Source organism: Ascidiella aspersa, chromosome 6 (assembly GCF_963924565.1).
Source record: "Ascidiella aspersa chromosome 6, kaAscAspe10.2, whole genome shotgun sequence".
In the NCBI taxonomy this organism is placed as follows: domain Eukaryota; kingdom Metazoa; phylum Chordata; class Ascidiacea; order Phlebobranchia; family Ascidiidae; genus Ascidiella; species Ascidiella aspersa.
This window is the reverse complement of record NC_139452.1, coordinates 31,284,414-31,306,255: the sequence shown is the minus strand read 5'-3', so window position 1 is coordinate 31,306,255 and position 21,842 is coordinate 31,284,414. Positions and strand designations below refer to the sequence as shown.

At 32.2% G+C, this 21,842-nt stretch overlaps 1 non-coding gene across 1 annotated transcript; it reads right to left on the bottom strand.

Moving 5' to 3' along the window:
* Positions 1-4,750: 4,750 nt before the first annotated feature.
* On the bottom strand, positions 4,751-4,825 carry Trnaa-ggc (transfer RNA alanine (anticodon GGC)). The gene has a single exon. It is a non-coding gene; the product is annotated as a tRNA-Ala (tRNA).
* Positions 4,826-21,842: the final 17,017 nt, after the last annotated feature.

Genomic DNA, 21,842 nt, shown 5'->3' with positions numbered 1-21,842 from the left:
CTATATAGTTACTTACAACATCTTGTTTTATTTTATTTTCAGATGCTTCTAAAGCTTCATAAGGCAAGTACATCTCTGTACCACATGGAGCGGTCTTAACACAAGACTTTGACCGATCGGGAAGTCTTCTACTTGTTCCAAAGTCACAAATTTTTACGAGGGTTTTTCCAGTCCCACATTTAGTGATGAGGAAATTCTCAGGTTTGACATCTCGATGAACTACAATTCAATTCATTTATTTATTTATTGATTTATATGGTATTTATCTCAATTAGTGGTTCCGAAGCTTTTTTGTTTTGGTATTTTTAATTTCTGATATTTAAGAAAATCCTAATTTCAAAGCTTTGTAAATTCTGCATTACAGTACTTTAGAGTCTGTGTTTTCCACGCCATAGTTTGCATACATAGGGGCAAGAAACGCTAATACGGTAACAATAAAAAAACCTAAGAAAAAATGTTACTGGGTTGATAAAACAGCAGTATAAATGCACATAACGAAAGTTTCAATGGTGATGTGATATTGGGGGCCAGATTAGAAAACAAGCAATATAACAACAACACCTAAATTGTGAAACAAACGTTTATGGATAAGGCTAGAATTACAAGAGGGAAGCTTACTAATTGGACGTTTATGAGAATGTAGATGCTTTAGGCCTGAGGTTGATTGTTTCAATATTTCCAAATGAGATATTTTCAAATCTTTTGTAATATCTTTATCTTTTATTAAAGTTCCATTTTCGTCAACCCATTTTTGGGGTTTTGATATATACTGTAAAAAAATAACAGTTTAATAGATATATACTTGTTAGCAAAACTCATTAACAACATTTTACAAACTTTGTGAACTGAAGTATAACAAAGTTCCATTACAAGTGCATAGGCAGGAGATTCTTTTAAAGTCTGTAAATAAGAGAATTTTATAAATGCCAATTGCAACGTTTAAAAATGTACAATTGATCTACAAGAACTATAACCAATTTGACAAAAAAGTCAAATAAAACATGTCACATATCTTATTTGGGTTAAAAACCATATACCTTTCAAATGATACTAAACTCAAGCACTCAAAAATGATATTTTTATTAACAGCGTTACAGTATAAAATTTATATTTAGCAAGTAATTCCAAATTTGTTACTGTTTTGAAAAAATACAAATTAGGGTTGTCAGACAATTTTGAATCAGAGCCGATACCTGATACCAAGTGGTGAGATTGGTACTCGTCCGATACTAGAATGGTATTAGTAACAACCCGATATCATATTTATTTGTGCATTACTCCATAGCTTAAATGCACCAATTAAACATGAAAAAATAAATTTTCAAAAAATGGTAGGTTTTTGACCTCAACATAATTAATTAACCTCTCAATTTTTTGCCTAATAACCTGAAAAATTGCACCTAAATGTTTCAATTTCATCGATTTTGTTTGAGCATAGTAATCAACTATACAAAATAATCACATCAGACTGTATATCGACATTACAAAGAGTTTCATAACCTTATATTATTTCAAATAAATGAGAAAAACAATTTTAAAAGCATAATATATAACTTACAGTTTCGAAGCCACCATAGAAATGGACAACATTTTCATTTTTAAATTTAAGCATAAGAGTCTCTTCATAAGTGTTGTAGTCACTCAGTAGAATAGTTTTTGTACAGAACAAATTATTTTGTTTGTCTTTGTAACTAAACAAAATAATTGCCGCCATTAGATTTCACATACCCTTTTTTAATATATCTTTTTTTTCTAAAGTGGCAATATTTTTACAGCAATTCAAGATAACAGTTCAACAGAACAGATATTTCAAAGCTTGCACTGGTCCAATTTGGTTTTAAACCACACCAAACGGAGAGAAACGACTTAGCAAAGCAAAATAAATATTTAGAAAGTTTTAGGTTTTGTTGTGCATAATTTGCTAAAATTTTATCCAGAATCTATGACTATTATTATATAAAAAGGCCATGATTACCAGACATCTTTTTTTTAGTTTAGGACAACCACTGCAGATTGTTAGATATGGTTTTAACCATAATAACTGGTTTATATTAAATGTAATTTTAATTTAATTTAATTTAGGTCCTACCAGGAAACTTCTGTGTTGCCTTCCTGATAAAGGTGGTTAACCAAGGAATAACGCCTTCTGAAATCATCCGAACTTCCAAAACGACCTTTGCACAAACATTAAATATTATAAGCTTGTGATATATTCTATTGATTACCAGAAAAGAAAATAAATACCTGAAGGATTACTGGTTGTTGAGAAGTTTGAAGCTGAATCCTGTAATAACATGGCAAGTTACCAATCTGTGTTAATGCGCCACAAGCACTAACTTAAGTAAAATAACACAATATAGCGAACAAGTTTTATTAAATGCAAATCCCATAAAATCTACTTTAAATATTCAAGTGTTTGCTTACGAACGACAGCAATAAAAATACACTATATATATTCCTGAATAATATAACCTTCGGTTGTTCTTCTAAGGTTGAAGCAATTGCATCAGATTGAACTTGAGCAGGTTTTTCTGCTTCTGCTTCAGGTTTCTATTAATAAATCAAATACTTTAGAATCCAATATACAGCCATTACAAATATATTATTTAACCTTAGCTATTAACTATACTAAGTGGTGTATTCTGTGATATAACCCTTCAGAAGTCGAAAGAAAAGTAAAAGGGGTCATTAGGTCAAACTAGGCTAGCTTTTTCTTGACTTTCTTGTTCTACAATCCTGATTAAGCGGACTGAATTCAGTATTAGCTTTTTGTTGAGTAGCCAGTGTATTTAAGGCTTGAGCACCATAAACATTTGTGTTTTACTATAAAATATTAGTCAAAACCAGTCATTTATAAGTTCTAGCCCTAACAGAGAAATTTATTTCATCAGTTTCTTAATTCGAAATAAGAATTGGATGTAGTTGTTTCACTATTATAAATGCTGCAAGTGGTCTACTACGGTAAAACTGATTACCCTAAAATGCTAATATAGCCTTGTTATTTGAATAATTAATGCTATTATTCAGATTAGGTGTTCTTTTGGCTTTTAAAAAATGTAGATATAAATTTTAAGTGGTGCTCATTTAAATAGATGTGCTGCAAGCGGTGTGATAATAATACAATCCTAAAATGATAACAACACCAGTGTTATTGGAACAGCTACGCCTTCTTTTTTGATGATATACCTGTGTTGGATGCACTTTAAGTTTAAGCTTAATTTGCTATACAGAAAATGACCATTTTAATTGACTGTTCAAATAGTCATCAGTGTGAAGTATACAAATGAAAGATATGTGAAGGTAATACTACACCAGAAACCATGGTAGACTCACTGAATCTGTCGATCAAAGATACAAGCAGAGCAGGCTAGGAAAGCAACAAGCCTTCAGTGAGTTGCGAACTCACAACCTCTGACCATAGCGATACCGTCGCTCTACCAACTGAGCTATGCAGGCTCAGAAAGGAGCAAGTCAAGAAGCAACCATAGTACAACTGCCTACTGCATCCGTAAAACTATCCTGTAGTGAGGTAAATTTAATATAGATCGCACATTTTCACTACAAATTGTCAGTAGAACCAACTTCTATTTTTTGTTGCTGTCAGACCTTAATTTTATAAAGAATAGTTAAAAAAAACAAAATTGAAAGCTTACAAAACTTTTAGAATCAAAAGATAGGATTTTTGTGTTCCAAATTACCTTATTTGGGTGTTTCATCTCTTGATAGATTGCCCTTATTAGTTCACCCTGACATTGTTGTCCGGCAACAAGCTTTTGCAACAAATTTTCATTTTCAAAGGTCGATTGTCCTGTCTGTGCAAAATAGTGGAAAGGCAAAATTCAAACACACACCTTTCAGCAATGAGATATTTAAAACAACTAAATTGAATCGGAATCGTTTGATTCGAAAACAATTTTTCAAGTATTATTTTAAAATATATGCATGCAAATAATAATACAGGATATCAAATATACCACAGCAGCCCTGCAAAAAGTTAATGATAGAATCCAACATCAAATGTTTATCACATTTCGGCAATAAAAAAATTTATTATAAATATAAACAAAATGTAAAATCGTAATGATTTATGGGAAAATGACCTACGCTATATTACAAAGATAACTTTTAGGAAAATTATTTTAAAATAGGCAAATGTATGTTACATTTAAGAAAAATCCTGGCCTATATATTAGTTATAAAAATCTCAACGTGTCAATATTTAAAAGTTTTAGACTGAAAAAATTCACAGTTTGATCAACTGGAAAATACCACAAGTTGTACAATAGTCTATTTACTAATCAAAGTAAATAAGGATTATTAAAAAAGGAGTGCATTTTAAACCTCTACCCTTGAAACAGTAGTTTATATAAATAGTTGGACCGAAAATAATATTTTTGACAAGTGAAATATATTTAAAAAAAATTGTATTACATTTATTTCTGAATTTATTCAATTTAATTATTGAGTTGACTATCAAAATTCTAGAATTTTTTTAATGGAAGTCTAAAAAAGTTTGATAAAAAAACATTGCATAATTAATAGCAGTTGCAAAATGTTTGTATCTCTAATTTAATTTTAAGCCACTAGACAGAAACAAATCTTTGGCAGTAAAAGCGTTCTGCAGATAACAATCATTAGAATGCAGCTTTTAGAAAAAAAAAATTATATATATATGTATACCGAAAAGCCATTGCAGACTCACCGAATCTGTCGATCAATGATGCAAGCAGAGCAGACTAGAAAAACAACTAGCCTGCAGTGAGGTTCGAACTCACGACCTCCGGTCAAGCCGGGACCGTCGCTCTACCAACTGAGCTATGCAGGCTCAGAAGGGAACGAGTCGAGAAACAACCATACGCCAATGCTTGCTGTGTGTACATATGTTTCATATATATGTATGTGTTTAATAACTTATTTATACTTACTTGACTTGTAGCGGGCTGTTGTTCCATAGTTGCATCAGATTGCGTACTTGAGGTTCCACTTTTAGGTTGGGGGTCATCAGCATTTAACTAAAAAAAAAGTTGAACACAATTAAATATCACAAAAATTATATTTCTATCGGGCTAGTTAATGTTTATAATATTAATATCAGTTGCAAAAGTTCTTATATTTAACAAAGTGGCCAAAGTAACATAGATATATATATACATATACTTAAAATAATGTTCAATGGGTGAATTTCCTGCCTTCCATATTATTTTCTTGTTTGAAAAAACAAAAATGTCAAAAACTTTTTAAGTCTTCGGCGCAAAGTCAAATCGGTTCATTTCCAACAGTTTTAAAATTGCACCCTTAAAATCATCTCAATTTATATGAATTGGGTATTTTGTGGGTACTTTATGAATATTTAACTTGTAAATTAAGCATATTGCAGATACAATACCTATATTTGAATATAAACTCAGTTTTTTTTTTAGTTCTGTTGGTATGAACCATTGACATACTCAAATTATCGTATGCAGCCCTAAGTAAGACTTGAGTTTGACAACCAGACAAGTAAATACCAAGATAAAATTACAACTAAATTACCGAAGAGCCGTCCCTAGTCAGTGGGTTCTCGCTGGTGCTACTTGGTGAATTGTCGTTTGCATTTTCATCACATACATCGTCAGTGCTCTGGTATATGGCAAAGTATATGGTATACAAAAGTAAATTATCTTATTAAGCCATGCACATAACAAGAGGCAAAGGTATGGTTACACATGAGGAGAGTCCTGACCATATATATTAGTTACGAAAATCTCAACGCACCTATAATCAAAAGTTTTAAATTGCACAAATTTACAGTTTGATCAACTGGAAAATACCACAAGGTGAACAATAGGGCTATAAATAAACTAGTCAAAATAAATTAGAATAATTCTAAAAAAATTGCATTTTAAACCTCTAACCCTTTAACCAGCAATATATATACACAGTTGGAAATAAAATAATGTTTTTGCTAAGTTAAATATGTCTTTAAACATTTATTTTCTGAATTTATTCAAGTTTATCATTAGGTTAATCATTAGGTTTGACTATCAAGATTCTAGAATTTGTTTTACTAAAGATAATATAAAGTTTATAATAATTAAATATTTGTTGCCAAAAAACATTACAAAATAGTTTGTGTCCAAACCGAAAACAATTTTTTATTAAGCCACTAGACATAAACAAATCTTTGGCAGTAAAATCGTTCTGCAGTTGACAATCATTAGTATGTAGCCTTAGAAAAATTTATTAGACATTATATATGTATGTATATGTGTTGAAATAACTTATTTACACTTACTTGAATTGTAGTGGGCTGTTCAACATCAGATTGAGTACTTGAAGTTCCACTGTTAGGTTGGGGGTCGTCAGCATTTAATTTCTAAGTTTAACACAGTAAAATGTCACAAAATTATATTTTGATCAGGCTAGTAAATGTTTTATACTATTAATATCAGTTGCAAAAAGTTCTTATATTTAACAAATGGAAACAATTGTGAAAATGTCATTGTATGTAAAGGTAAATATTTTTTTTCAGAATCTGATGCAATATGTGATATAAGATTATAAGCAGACAATACATATGGTCCCGTTTTAAGTTTTCTTAAAAATCGTGCAAGTACCAGGTCATGTTGAAATAAGAAAGGCTATAAATATGGCAACCTGTTAATATTACACTGAAAGCCATTGTGTGTACATATGTTTCATTCAACGTTAATACAAATAACAATAAGTTTAAGATTAATAACAAAAACCTATTTTTTATATATATTTTTTAAACTTTTTAATTAGTTAAGAAGAAGTATTGGTATAATGTTGGCTACAATGATCAGATATTAAAAGATAGAACTTACAGGATGCAAATGTGTTTTAGGAGTAGTTGGATATTCGCTGTTCACAGATGAACTTTTTTCCGAACCATTATTACTTTCATGGTCATCCACCTAAATTAAAAATAAATTGTGACATATTGTAGGTCCGCGGTTATCAAGACTCAACATCACAAAAAGTTTAAACATATAACAAGATAAAATTAAAAACAAATTACCGAAGAGCCGTCCATAGTCGAGGGGTTATTGCTGCTGCTGGTTAAAGTTTCATTTGCATTTTCATCACTTAGATCATTATTATAAATGCTCTGAAAGATATAGTTAAGTATATATGATATTATACTTAAGTAAATAAGTTGAAAAATCCAATTTTATAAATTACATAAATATACATACAATCTATGGGACTCTGTTTTAGGTATATATTACAACATTGCAGATTACGGGTCATGCTACAAAAACCAAAAGCAAAATTTTCCAAAAAAAGTGTAAACAATAATAATAGATGAAACATTATCAACTGAAGTTGTACAATGGTCCTAGTTACTAGTCAAAATAATAAAGGATAATTAAAAAAGAGTGAATTTTAAACCTCTACCCTTTAATTACATAAATAGTTCAAAAGAAAACATTTTTTCCAAGAAAAATATGTTTTTAAAAAATTGTTTTACTTTTACTTATGAATTTATTCAATTTAATTATTGAGTTGAATATCAAGAATCTTTTTAATAATGGTTTTAAATTTTGATAACAAAAATTGCACAATTAGTAACATTTGCAAAATAGGCAGCATCATTTTGCAAAATGTTTGTGTCTCAACAAAAAAAATAATTTTATTTTAAGCCACTACACAGAAACAAATCTTTGGCAGTAAAATCGTTCTGCGAATGACAGTTATTGGTACGTAACTTATAAAAATCAGCTGTATTACTTCCTGGTATTGGTATATAAAACATACATTTTATAGTTTTGTATTTACTATATATACATACATTTATATGCAGAAATCTTATTGTAAACTGATATAAAAATACAGAAAATAACACCCCAAAACTCATTAAAAATACAACAATGTTCACAGAATAAAAAATTTATTGTAGTTTTGTTTAACTTGGTACATTTAAAGCACTAACAAAAGGTTTTAGATCCGTGATTAAACAATGATATTATATTTCATTGGACATGATTTTATTTTACATTTTATATCACTAATGAAATCAACACTATAAATTCCCAAATCAACTTCATTTTATAAAAATCTACTTGTTTATTTAAGAAACATGACCCTTCAAACAGTTGCAAAAGCACATAACATTTGCAACAAAATAATATATATTTTTTTTACTGAGGTCAATCAAAACGAACATTACAAAATTTAAAATTCTACCAACTATCAATTTATGTTGTTTGATCTTCAGTTAAAATAGTAATTATATTTGAAAAAAAACCTAAAATGTTTATGAATGGTTCGCTGAATATGGAGTTATTTGTTATGTAACAAACTACCCAGTGAATAACAAGGATAGAGTGTAACTAAGTTACCAGAGATATTTATGGTAAGAGGGTTTTTCGCTGTGTGAGATTAAAATATGTAACTTACAGGATGCAAAAGTGTTCCAGGGGTAGTTGAATGTTCGCTGTCCACAGATGAAATTTTGTTTAAATCTTTGCCACTTTCGTTGTCATTCGCCTAAAAAAATAAAATGGTAATATATGTCAGGTTAAGTAATTGAAACTAAACAAAAGAAAACAGTTTCAAATAACATCTTTGTTCCAAGTCGTCAAACATACAATCAAAACAAAATCAAGTTAAGGTATTTATGAGTGTTTGTCCGTAAAATAACATCTATGTACAAGGCTTGAAGTGCCGGTACAACACGTGCGTCAAATTGTGTCATTGATTTGTCACATTTGGTGCGTAGGCCATCAACACTTAACTTTTAAAGTTTTGTAATGAATATATTCCACATTTTAAATTTTTGACAATAGCAATTTAAGTTTTATAAAATATAATCATTTGCTAGAGTATTTATTTTTAACAATGTAGTCACAAGCTATAGTGAAATATTTACTGTAGGTAAAGGTAATAATTTTTTTCAATATTTTATTTAATATATTTAATAAAATTTTGGAATTTTATTCGTAAATTTGCCAAAAAACAAAACAGGTAGACGACTAAGTTATCGCACAAAAAATTGGTGCTGGTTGGGATTTTATCTTTTTTCCAACACATTAGATAGACAATCCAAACAAAACGAAACTATATATGTATGTAAGTGTGTTGAAATATCTTATTTACACTTACTTGACTTGTAAAGGGCCGTTCCTTAGTTGCATCAGCTTGCGTACTTGAAGTTCCACTGTTAGGTTGGGGGTCGTCAGCATTTAACTTCTAAGTTTAACACAGTAAAAAGTCACAAAGTTATATTTATATTTAACTATAACTAAGTTTCTTTCTTAGTTAATATAACTCACTGACATACTCAAATTATCTCATCCTGCCCTAAGTAAGACTTGAGTTTGACAAACAAACAAGTTAATACCAAGATGAAATTACAACTAACTTACCGAAGAACCGTCCATAGTCGGTGGGTTCTCGCTGCTACTACTTGGTGAACTTTCGTTTGCATTTTCATCACATACATCGCCAGTGCTCTGGTATATGGCAAAGTATATGGTATACAAAAGTAAATTATCTTATTAAGCCATGCACATAACAGTTTATGCAGCATAACCAAACACAATAGTTCTGATTATCAGTTAATGTAATAGCACTGCACAGATTAGTAGTTTGAAACTATCGGATTTTTGTTTCACTGATGCCAAGAGAATTCTATTATGAATAAAGAGCAAGCAGTGATGGAATAAAATAAGCTTAACATTTTGAATAGTTAGGAAGAAGTATTGGTATATTGTTGGCTGCAAAGACCAGGTTGCTGTGTGAAAAGCATAACTTACAGGATGATGTGTTCCAGTGGTAGTTGAATGCTGGCTGCTGTTAGATGAACTGTTTTCCGAATCATTGTCAATTTCATTGTTATCCGCCTAAATTAAAAATAAAATGGTGACATATTAAAGGCCCGGTTCATTAAGACTCAATTTTGAGCCCATCATAAAATTGTAACAAATAAAACATACAATCACTACTAGACAAGTCAAGTACTAAAACTGATAAATACCAAGTTTAGCCTGGACAATGCCAAAAATGTTGTCAGTGTATATAATGTATATATATATAAATAAATTGAATAAATTTGCAATGGAAACAGTTTTTTTTTACTTTGTGACTAGTTAGATAATTTTTTTCTTGGATGTTATTTCATTCACTAATCTTTTTACAAAAACTATAAATGCTTTAAAATAAGTTTATGCGTATAATTACTGTAAATGCTTATTTTGTTGCTTGCCTTTTTTTGTTACATCCTCATAGTTTTGAATTAAAGAGCTAAACCAGTTAGAAAAGCAAAAATAAATATATATATATATATTATATATGTTTTATTTATTATAATTTTTGTTTTCATTTTGGCAAGCTTTTATGGAGAATCGGTTAAGAAGCGCTGGTGTAGTGAATAAATCTACATAACTATATAGCGGTAGCTTTATGTCACAACCGAATTCTTATTGTGGTAAATAATTGCCTTCTTCTTCAAAACACACAAAAAATAATGTGATAGAAAAATCATTTTCACCTCTACCTCTTTTTATCAGCAGTGCATTCAAATAGATGGAAATAAAATATTATTTTGTTCTAAGTAAAGTATGTGTTTGATAAGTTGTTTACATTTATTTTCTGAATTTATTGTTATTCATTGAGTTTGACTATGAAGAGCTAATATAAAGTTTGGTAAACTCTTAAATAAAACATTGCATAATTAATTACACTTGTAAAATAGTTTGTGTCTAAACATAAACAATTTTATTTTAAGCCACTAAACAGAAATCTAGCTTCGGAAATTACTTGCTGGCATCAGTATTTAAAAATAGTAGGCCCTCTTTTTGTAAATATGGTTAAAAAAATGTACATAGATATATATAAACATTTAAAAAAAAAACAATTTTACATAGCATTTCGGAATTTCACTTAGCTTTGTAAACTGTTTAAAATATTACTGGATACTTTTACTCACTTCATTTTTGGTCCGTGTTAAATGAGCAACTGTCAATTCTTGAGGTGGCACTGTAACAGTCTCTCGATAAGACTTTACCTTTTTTTGAAAAAAAGGAGTTTGTCATTAACTTATTTTTTTTTACTTTAACACTAATGAATCACAGTACCATCCCACAGTTTATGAAGAGGTTTCACACAAATCAATATTATATATATACATACTAAAATTAAATCAAATCAACCAGCAGTTGCACTTACACTGCTTGTAGTAGGAAGTTTCTTAGTTGCACCGGATAGTCTTGAAGTCCAACTTTCAGGTTGGGTGAAATCAACTCTTGACTTCTAATGGAGAAAGTTAACTTCTTAATTTGGCGCTAACAACTTGAATGAATTTCGTCATGATTTACACTTCGGGGTGTGTTTAAAACAAACTTCTTGAAGTTACATATTTTTGTATAGTTTGTCTAAATACCATCAAAAATATCCTGAATACGCTGTTTGTTTAATAGTGATTTGAATCTTTGAAAATATGGTAGGCTATGCCTAAATGACTACTTTTTTGGTGAATATGTGCTATTTATCTACTGCATCTTCAGTTCGAAATTTGTATGAAAGGACGGTTAAAAATGAATTAACCTCATCAAAAATTTTTAATGTGGTTCATCAAAATTTTTAATGTGGTTAGTCGTGCATTGGGAAATACTCATTTTTTTCCGAATTAGGTTAATATTTAATAGAAAAAAAAATAAGCCAAGACAATCAAATCAACATTTTGTTATAGCATTAAATCTTATTTATTTTTTTACAGTACACAAGCAATTATAAAAAGATTGAGTATATAAATTTTCACCTTTCCAGGCGTTTCTAGTGTTCTAAAGCTTTTTAAAGCAATTTCTTGCTTTGTCAGCAACACCGGGTAAAACTTTGCATATTTTATTGCCAAAAAAAAACCTATTTAAATTCTTTGAGATAAATTTTTGCTTGCATTATTTAAAATTTTTGATTTAGTTGCTATTTTTGTCACATTTAGGGTTGTTAGGATTTCTATGGACAACCTATGATATTTCTGGCACATTTTTCAGCAATTAAAAACTAAAAGTATATCTAAAATTCTATAAAATGAGAAGTGTCGTAGTGGTATAACACTGTGGCTTCTCATGCTTGCGATGTTTGTTTTATTTATTGTTGTTACTCACGTCAAATCCAAGTTCTCTTAGTTTCGATCTGATCACCTCCTTGCCTTCCTCAGTGATGCCACAGCCACCGACCGACAACCACTTGATGTTTGGGAGGACGCGAGAAAGCGCAAGTGCTCCTTCATCGCCGATATGGTTATGTATCAGAACTAACCGCTCAATCTGAAACAAATTGACGAGCAGATTAGATTTAAAAGGTCAATTAATGTGAGCTACAAGGTCAAGGTCAAATCGTGGTTTCAACACACTTTAAACTAAAATAATAGTCGATTGTAGTAAAATTCAACAACAAATTGAAGATAATACAACACTTTACCTTGTGAGACATTTTTCCAATTTCTTTGCAAATATGTTTTACACCTAGACTTGTCAGGTTGCAGCTCATTAGATACAACTCCTCGATGTTTGGGAGGACGTGAGAAAGCTCAAGAGCTCCTTCGTTGCCGATGTAGTTAGTACTCAGATTCAGCAACTTGATCTAAAACGACAAATTGACGAGCAAATTAGATTGTGACCAACTCGTGCTTTTCACATTATTTTCACCATTTAAAATAATAACCGTGTAATTAAAGCTCTGGGTTCATATGAGAAATTTATATAAGTCCAAGTCAAGTCATAATTACAGCAAGTCAACTTCCTTGGTAATAAAAATAAAGTGTTAAACTATTAGAATTTTTAAAATTGTATGATTATGAACAATAACAGAGCTTGAAAACAAAAAAAAACATAACATATAACCATCAGGGGCGGATCTAGGGGGGTCGATATGGCCATGCCCCCCCCACCCCCCAAACTAAATAAAATTTGTACATATTTTTTACTTAATAGGCAGCTTATTTTCGCGTTTCCCTAGGTAGTATGGCATATTTTCGCCAAAATAAGACATATTTGCAAGCTTTGTAGTGGTTTACGAGGCGCCATATAATGAATATTTCAAAAAAATGGTAAAATTCGTTTCGCGCACTCGCGCAAAGCGGCGTTTTTCAGATTTGCAGAGACGGCTTAAGTGACCGTACGCTGACCTCGACTATATAATAACTAACTTATATCCAAGTACAATTAAAATTTTTTTTGTTGTTATTGCAAATCTGTATCAGAACCAGCCTGCCAATATACTTCATCCGGCCCGCCGCCTCTTTGACAAATTAGACACGAGTCCATTTTAAATACTTTTTGACTATTTTAAGTGTGTAAATGCAAAAAATTTTCGCGCTTCGCGCTGATGATTTTTCTACATCCAGTGTGTTTACGTTTTAATGCTCTTTTTGAACTATCAGCGCTTCTTTACTGTTGCGCCGTGGAAAGCTGCCAAGTGCTTCGCGGACAAACGAAAAACGTATTCAAACATAATCTACAAATATTTTTTAACCATTTTTTTTTAAATGTAGCAAAAACAAGAAAAAAAAGAAATACCGGTATACCAAAAAAATCGAGCTCGCTTCGCTCACCAGGTGTGCCCCAAATGCTTAACAAACACTAAAATAGATTAACTATAAAATTTATCGCGTTTTCTCAAAGTAGTTTTGTTACACTTTTTAATAGTAGTAGGGGGATGGCGACGTGTGGACTCGAATTTTAAACCAAGTATACGCTTTTTTAGCGAATTTGCGCCAAGACTTTACTGCCTCTTTAAAAGTAATTATAAACACGTTTTTAAAGTGCAAAAAAATCCGAGGCCCACCTGATTCACAATTGTTATAAAGTTGTAATAACACAAAATGTCATTTAACATATGTTGTGCGGCCCGCAGAGACCTTTCTGAGTTTGGTTTTAGCCCGCGATTACTACACAAAGGTTGCCGACCCTTGTGTAAGGATTTGAATAACCTATCCAATGTTAGGATTAACTCTTCATAGAGTTTTGCTCATTTCAGCAACCTTATTTGGCAAAACCAACTACAGTAACTTAAAAATTGAGAGAAGTGTCATGAAAGAACCACAGCTGACCGCAGCAGACAACGCTATGGTTTTATTGCGACGTGGCCTCGGCGCTTTTTCGGTGGCATGTGCGGTTGCTCTTGCCTTTTCGGGAAAAAGCAAGATGTGTCGACAATAGACATGGTAGCGTCTTTCAGCGATATTCTTCATACCGGGTCAAACTAGGAAACCGGCCCACTGTAGAGGCTAACCTTATTACTTTTTCGTGCTTTCAAAAGGTCTGTTTTTAGCGTTATTTTGCAGGAGTTAGTTTATGGCCAGCCAATGTTATTTTTACCTGAATTATGACGTCACGCAATGGTATACTTTTGTGACGTCATATCTGATAAAATTTCATGGCCCTCCCCAAACTGAAATCCTAGATCCGCGCCTGATAGCCAGCAATTTGTTTTATGTGCAAAAATTAGGATAAATAGCTTAATTTTATCAGAAATACCTAAAAAAAACACTTAATTTTACTTAAATATGACATGTGTACAACAATTGTGATCTAGCCCTGTAAAGTTGCCTTTTGACCAACGATTAGGGCTTATGTATCATTAATACACTGAAATCCATCGCAGATTACCAAAATCTGTCTATTAATAACGTAAACAAGCCAGGCTAGAAAAAACAACTAGCCTGCGCTAAGGTTCGAACTCACAACCTCTACCATACAGCAAACGTCGCTCTACCAACTGAGCTACCTGTAGGGTATTTTCTAATTTTATGATGTCTTGACGCTGCCATTGTTTAATGTCATTAGTCAATAACAATGACTGAAAATCAAGTTGAAAATTTTGCCCCCCTTTGTGGATTTTTTAATATGCCTCTGAATAGGTATAAAAATTGTCATTTAAATGCTGAAGCTGCATAATACAGAGTTTGTAACTGAAGCAAAACAAATAATTGGCGAATTTACTAATGTCTTGTTTTTAAGTCTTTTAATGTTTTTCCATTTAGGACTAGAATTTAGAATTTTTTTTATTAAATACATTTTGCAATGTGGATGCGTGTTTTTTCTTTTGTGTTTGAAATATTTCTTAGGCTAGATTTATTACACTTTGCACTTTTAATTAAAACAAACAATGGGACTTTTTTATAATATTAAATGAAGAATTAGCCAGGCCTCATTGCTAAAGTAAAAAATGGTAAAACAGGTTTAGTTTATTTTGACTTTAAACATTTTAAACTAAGTGGTTTTCGCTAGCCTTGCTTGCAATCTAAACCTTAAAGACCGAAGAACTCTATTAAACTTGTTGATACTAAACATTGTTTTAAGTTAAATATAAACTGAGGCCAAAACTTTTACAGTTTTGGAAGCAATACAAGCAATTACCAAAAATTCATAAAATGATGAAATATTAAATGGCGTGTACTTGCAGTGGTATATTGTAAATTTAAAAAGTGGAAAAGAGAAACTTCACCTTGTAAGGCATTTCCCCGATTCCTTTGCAAATGTGTTCCCAACCTTGACTTGTCAGGTTGCAGTCACTCAGATCCAAACTCTCGATTGGTTTGTTGACATGCTGGAGCATCCGTCCCAAGGCGTGGCATGCACTTGTTCCGATGGTTTGGTCGCGAAAATCAGCCTTCACAGGGAAGTTTTTTGTGAAAGATTGGAGAACTGCTTCAGTGCATTCTTGCAAATCAACAATCATTCCAAAGTCTAAACACAAATTTATATTCAACAAATATTAAAAAAATGAAACAAAAAAAACAACAGATGTAGGTTTGAAACTGTAATGGGCACTGTGACAACACAAGAGCAAAAACAATGCTGTTTTACTAATAAATGTGAAAATTTAAATAAATAACACATTTAAATATTACAAAGTAACAGGACTGTTATTCTTACTTTCAGGGTTTTGTTTGAATTCCTCGAGAAAGTGTTCGTAGAACATCTCAGCCTTGACTGTGAACATGGAAATCATTACTTATAATCAGAACTGTTTACTATTGTTTAACACTTAAGTGTATCTTGATGCAAATGTTTACTTTCATGACAGACTAATGTAATTTAAAAAATATTAATTGACTAAAAAGCAGTAGCACACTGTATATTCTAGTACAGCAATATTTGGCCATTTGAGTTATTCTTGTTGAAAACAAGTTTAAATGCTAAGTGCCACTTGCTTTTATTTTGTTGGTTCTGCGAAGTGTCAGTTAATGTTTGATCGACATCAGATAGACTTGGTTGAGTGGCAGATGTTGATGGTTGTTGATTGGCAACCTGCATACAAAAATAGCTACTTGACCTAACACCACAAAAACATAAACACCACAAACACTGCTTTTAATAAAATGTTGAGCTAAATGTCTGTGCCATCAATGTGGATGTAATATCTCAAAACAGTTGTTCTTAAACTTTTCTTGCACCTTCCACTTAGTGCAGGTATGGCCTGCAGGCCAGATCCAACCCGCTGACACAAATCATGCAGCCTGCGACCTATTTTACAAACTGGACACGAGGCTATTCCTCATATTTTTTGGTTTTTTAACTAAGTAAAAGCAGAATTTTTTGGCGCATTGTGCAAGTCTTGTCCTGCATCGAATGTAACCTGCAGTTTAGACCAGTGGTTCTCAACCGCCGTTCCGCAGACCGGTGCTGGTCCGCCAAATATGTTACAATTTTATATCTCAATTGCAAAATGCAAGTTGTCGAAGGCTTGTCCAGGAAATTTAGAACTTTTTTCCAGTTTCGTAATTTGCAGAATTGTGACATAACATAGAGTTGATGGTCTACTTTAGACTTTTTGAAATTCTCCTGGTCCGTAAGCTAAAAAGGTTGAGAACCACTTCTGTTCTATCTTCTATCTAGTCTAAACTTTAAGACCAGTTGTATGTAAAAGCTAAGAAGTGTCTTAGTTGCATACTGTTGCAATATTAAATTTTTGGTTGATTTTGATTTTTGAAGGTCCACCGGCCTGCAAAATTTGTTTTGAAATTTTACCGGTAATTATGCTAGAAAGGTTGAGAACCACTGGTTTAGGCCATTTTTAATGCAGAATATGGCCTGTTGCGCTATGCGAATCAGAAATTTGTCAAACAACTTCTATTAAATGTAAAAATTTTTTGGTTTTTTACAAAGAACAATTTTAGAACTGATATAATGCCTGGCAACAACTGTGTATTCAATTTCCATTAAATTGGACTATAAATGCCATTATTTTGAGCAATATTAGAATCTGTTATGTTCCTAAATGTTACTCGAAGATTTAGGCAAAGTGGTTTTAAACTGCATGTTTGTACAGGAGTTAAAAACACAGCTTATTTATAAAACAGTGTCCGAGTAAGAAAAAGGGACATGCGCACCCACAGATAGTACTTTTGCATCTCCCTCATTTATTGCTCAAAAAACATTTTGCGACTGCAGCGCAGCTTTGGTTGCCTATTTTCCTTGTAAATAGACTTGGTTATTGCTTTTTTCTGAGTATATAGCTTATGCAAATAAACTTTAGATACTAATATTCAGGGCATAGAGCATGGGGGTATCTAGGAGCCCGGACATTGCACCATCGGGTGTTTATCGCTGTTACCGACTAATCAGTTATTACTTTTCGTTCTCGTTATTACCTTAAGATGTTCACTCGTAAATTTGTGTCTTTCTGTGGCATTTACCGCAGTAAACCAGTCAGCTTTATAAAATTACAATTAGGCTCGATGTTAATCAATGAATCACGCTTATAGCTTGAGTCAAACGGTGTGACCGAATAAAAATCGTAATGCAACGAAAGGAGGCTTACACTACAACTTTGGCTATTTGTACATACTTTAAATTTGGACATTTCAGCCAAATTTTAAAATAAATTCAAATAGAAATGTAAACATTTTGCCAATTCGAATGTGAATCTGATTTAAGAGGTCGTGTTAAAATGGGGTCGCTGGAACAAATAGGTTGGGAACCACTGGTCTACAACAATAAACTATGAGGTAAGGGAAAAAAGGGTAGCTTGAAAGAACCCAAATGTCCATTTCCTTATAGAAGTTATATTTGTTGAGATTTACAATTCATTTGCAGCAGTACAAAACAGATTACAGTGGCTTGAAAACACACTATAAGTCTAAACATTGCCTAAAATGGGTGGATTTGCTGCTTTTTTGATTTTCTTGTTTACAGATCAAATTATTTAAACAAAATGTTTGACAAGACAGCCAGTTTATATCAGAGCCCTATTCACTTAGTATACAGGTCATGCAAATAAACATTAGGCTCATGGTGTAGGCCTACAACCTGCTACAAATATTATATCACACAAATACAGAACATACAAACCTGTTGGTCAGTTGACTGCTGTTTTGCTTGTATAGAAGGTTCTGGAACAGTGAAATCGCTGCCGAGTAGAAGTCCACATCCGAATCTTCTCACAATCGCCCAGTGAGGATCAGAGACCAGTTTCTTAACTATCTGACTAAACTCATACAAACTCATGTTCTGGCTGATGTACAAAGAGCAGAGATATTCTTGAAGAGTTTGATGTTGGAATATTAGTTTCTGTTCACCTTCGAAGATCTTCTGGTTAAACCTTTCAAGCCCAGGAACAGATATTATTAAATCCTGCACATCTTTGTCACTCAAACCCTTTTCCTTTATTTGCTTATGGGTCATTATTACAGTGGAGTTCTTAGTAGCATTGTAAGCAAGTTCACCTAAGGTGCTGTACATTGATTCAATATCGCCAGCCCTAGCATATTCCGAGTGCCTTAGGTTTTTTAGCAAAACTCTGAAAACCTGAGTGGTGCTGCGAAGTTCAGTGACATCATCGGCACCCAAAGCAGCTAAAAGGGTCAACTGAAGCATAATTGGAATAAGACAAAGATCAAGTAACATGGGTGCTTGTCTGTTAAATGTGTCCCATATTCTCTGGGCTTCTCCACCAGCAAAAGCAAAAAATATTTCTCGCATATCTACAAACTCAAAATCCATCAGGTAAAACAGATTTTCAGGACGTAATTCTTCATGGAGGAAAATAACGGAATGTGGCCTGGACGTAAGAGCTATTGAGGCACCACGAAGGAATTTTTTGCCACAAAGATTGGCAATTATTTGTTCAACTGACAAGCGAGTATGAACTGCAGCATTTATGGGCTTTACATTATCAAGTGACCAAGTGGCTTGATCGTAACCATCAAATATAAAGACACATTTTGAAGGATTCCTTTTTATCCATTTAAAGACTTTGTCACTTGCTTCTTCATCGAGATGTGGATAAGCATTATCAACTATCAACTGTTTTAAGGTTAATTTTTCTTCATTGGGAATCTCCAGGCATCTGTGGTGCATCACAAGCTTTGTATCAGATTGGGCAAGCTTTTTAGAAAGAGTGGTTTTACCAGAACCAGGACCCCCGACTAAAATGCTATATTTTCCGGAATACATAATTTCCTTTAATTGTTCAAAACTAACTTTGCGTAACCTCGCAAAATCTCTATTTGTCTGGCGTGATGTTGGGTGGTATTCTTTATTTTTGGCCAATTGACCCTCATAAAAGTTATCAATGTTTGCTAACTGAGGGTGGATATCTCGTGGAAAAGTCTCTTCGTCATATTTTAGGCCCATTGGGTTAATTACCATGAAGATTTGTTGCAGAAGATCTGATATTTCCTTCAAAGTTACATTTGCTGAATGACCTTAATCAAAGACAAGTTTTAGATTTTATAACAGAGTGTTGCTCATCCAGTAGTATTATATAATCAATCGACGCTTCAAAGTACTATACAGAAAGTCTGCATCAGGACACTGACGTATTATGTAAAACAGATTCCATGTATAGCGACAAATAGCAAATCGTTTACATGATACGTCAGTGTGATGTTTTAGATTTGGGTTAACTTTGTGAGTTTGTTGCTCAAAACTCTTTAATTTTTTCAGATTTTAGGTTCATATTTTATGCTTCATTAGGTGTTGGCCATCTTTGTAATTAGGACTAATATTTTTTGCTTTTTTTCAAAATTATTTTTTTACCTTTTAACACAACAGAAACATGTTGATTACAATATATTTAAGACCCATTTGCTAAGTTCAGATACTAAAGCAAGCAAATTTTACCTAAAATGATCTCAAGTCTAAATAGACCAAACTTCTCAATTAACTTAAATTACCAGGTATCGGGAAAATGTGTTATTGCATGTGAAGTGCCATTGCTTTGATGGTGCTAAGCTGTGTACGTTGTAAAAAAAAGGGTAGAGGAATATGGAATATGGTTTATTGAAATAAGAGTGAAGATTGTAAAGAGTAAAAATAAAGGAAAAAGTCTGTAAGGTTGTTTAATATTTGCTGATGAAACATGTGACGCTAAAAATACATCCTGATCTCTGTGTTTGAATCGATGCAACAGATTCTTTATTTACTGCAGATTCTTGACAAAAGCAAAGTACGAAGGTATAATCCAGCAAACAATTTACTGTTGAATAATTGTTTTCAAATGAACTTTTTTAATCAACAAAAAATGTTTATCAAACTGTTGTTTTGTCATAAAGTGTAGATTTTAGTCAGCATTTTGACACTGTTGGACCTTTAACAATAGAAATATCATTGTACAGACTGGTCACTAGAGTTTGATTCAGCACAAAAAGCGCTATAGCAGAGTTACCATCTAATGATACCAAAGAGCACACTGCTCTGTAATGATGTAACAATTTATCACTCCCAATTATTCATCGCATGTTTTATGTTATGCTTTCTGGAGGAAAAATTGCCAAAAGTTCTGCCAAAGTTTTAAGTAACAGCTTATAATAGGCTTATTTATGCTTGGCATCAAGATAAGTATTTTCACTGAAGATAAGTTACAAAAACAGAATAGGTTTACAGTATTATTTGCATCAGCAAACCTAAAAAGTCATCACAAATTTATTTTATTTTCATCACAAAAAACATGCTTGAAGTTATTCTTTTTATAAATTATATTTAGCCTTAGTAATACCTGTATGTACAAATCTACTTTTTCAAACTTGTAGCAGTGACCTCAAAATAACATAAAACAGGCTGGCAGAATCTTGCCAGCCTTCTGGTGACAAGCAAAATATTTTTGGTCTCATCTTTTTACCCTGTTTTTTTTTTTACCCAAAATACAATGCCGGGATAAAAAACATGAGTACATTAGGACCATTGAAATTATTTTTTGGGACCAGTTTGACTTTTATTAAAGTACTTAGACCAAAAATACTCTTTCAAGGCCACAACATAACACAATTTTTTATTTATAGCTTTATTGTAAAGAAGAGTTAACTAAAAAAAAAACATTGTTATAGTTACAATATGGTTCCCAGAATGTGAAACAGTTCAAAACATTTTTAGCACTAATTTCTTCTTGGTTAATTAAAATTGTGCCTTTACACAGTTAGCCCTGATCATCAGTGGTATTTCTGGGCCCCAGAAGCAGTAAATTACCTCAAGAACATGAGTTTTTAGATTTGTCGGCCAGTCCCTCGACAAACTGGAATTATTTGCTTTCTCTTCTTTTTTACGAAGAAAATTTGTGTTCATCCTTATCATCACAAAAGATCTTAAAAACTTCCCCGTATGTTATTGGACAGGGTTGTTCATAAGCAAAAAAATTACACTTGCCAGCCTGGCGAGCGGCGATCAATCAGCACTTGCCCGGACGAAATAACACTCGCCAAATTTGTTGGCAAGCCGTCTGCAAATTTTCGTCCTAGCGTTGTCATTTCTTGGGTTATCGTTAACCAGTCTTTATACGTAAACATTAGTTTTTATAAAAGGCGGTCATTAAATTTCATGCACGGATGAAAAAACGTCATGACCCATAAAGCAGTTAAGGCTTAAAACACTGTTTTAGCGAAATATTTTTTACAA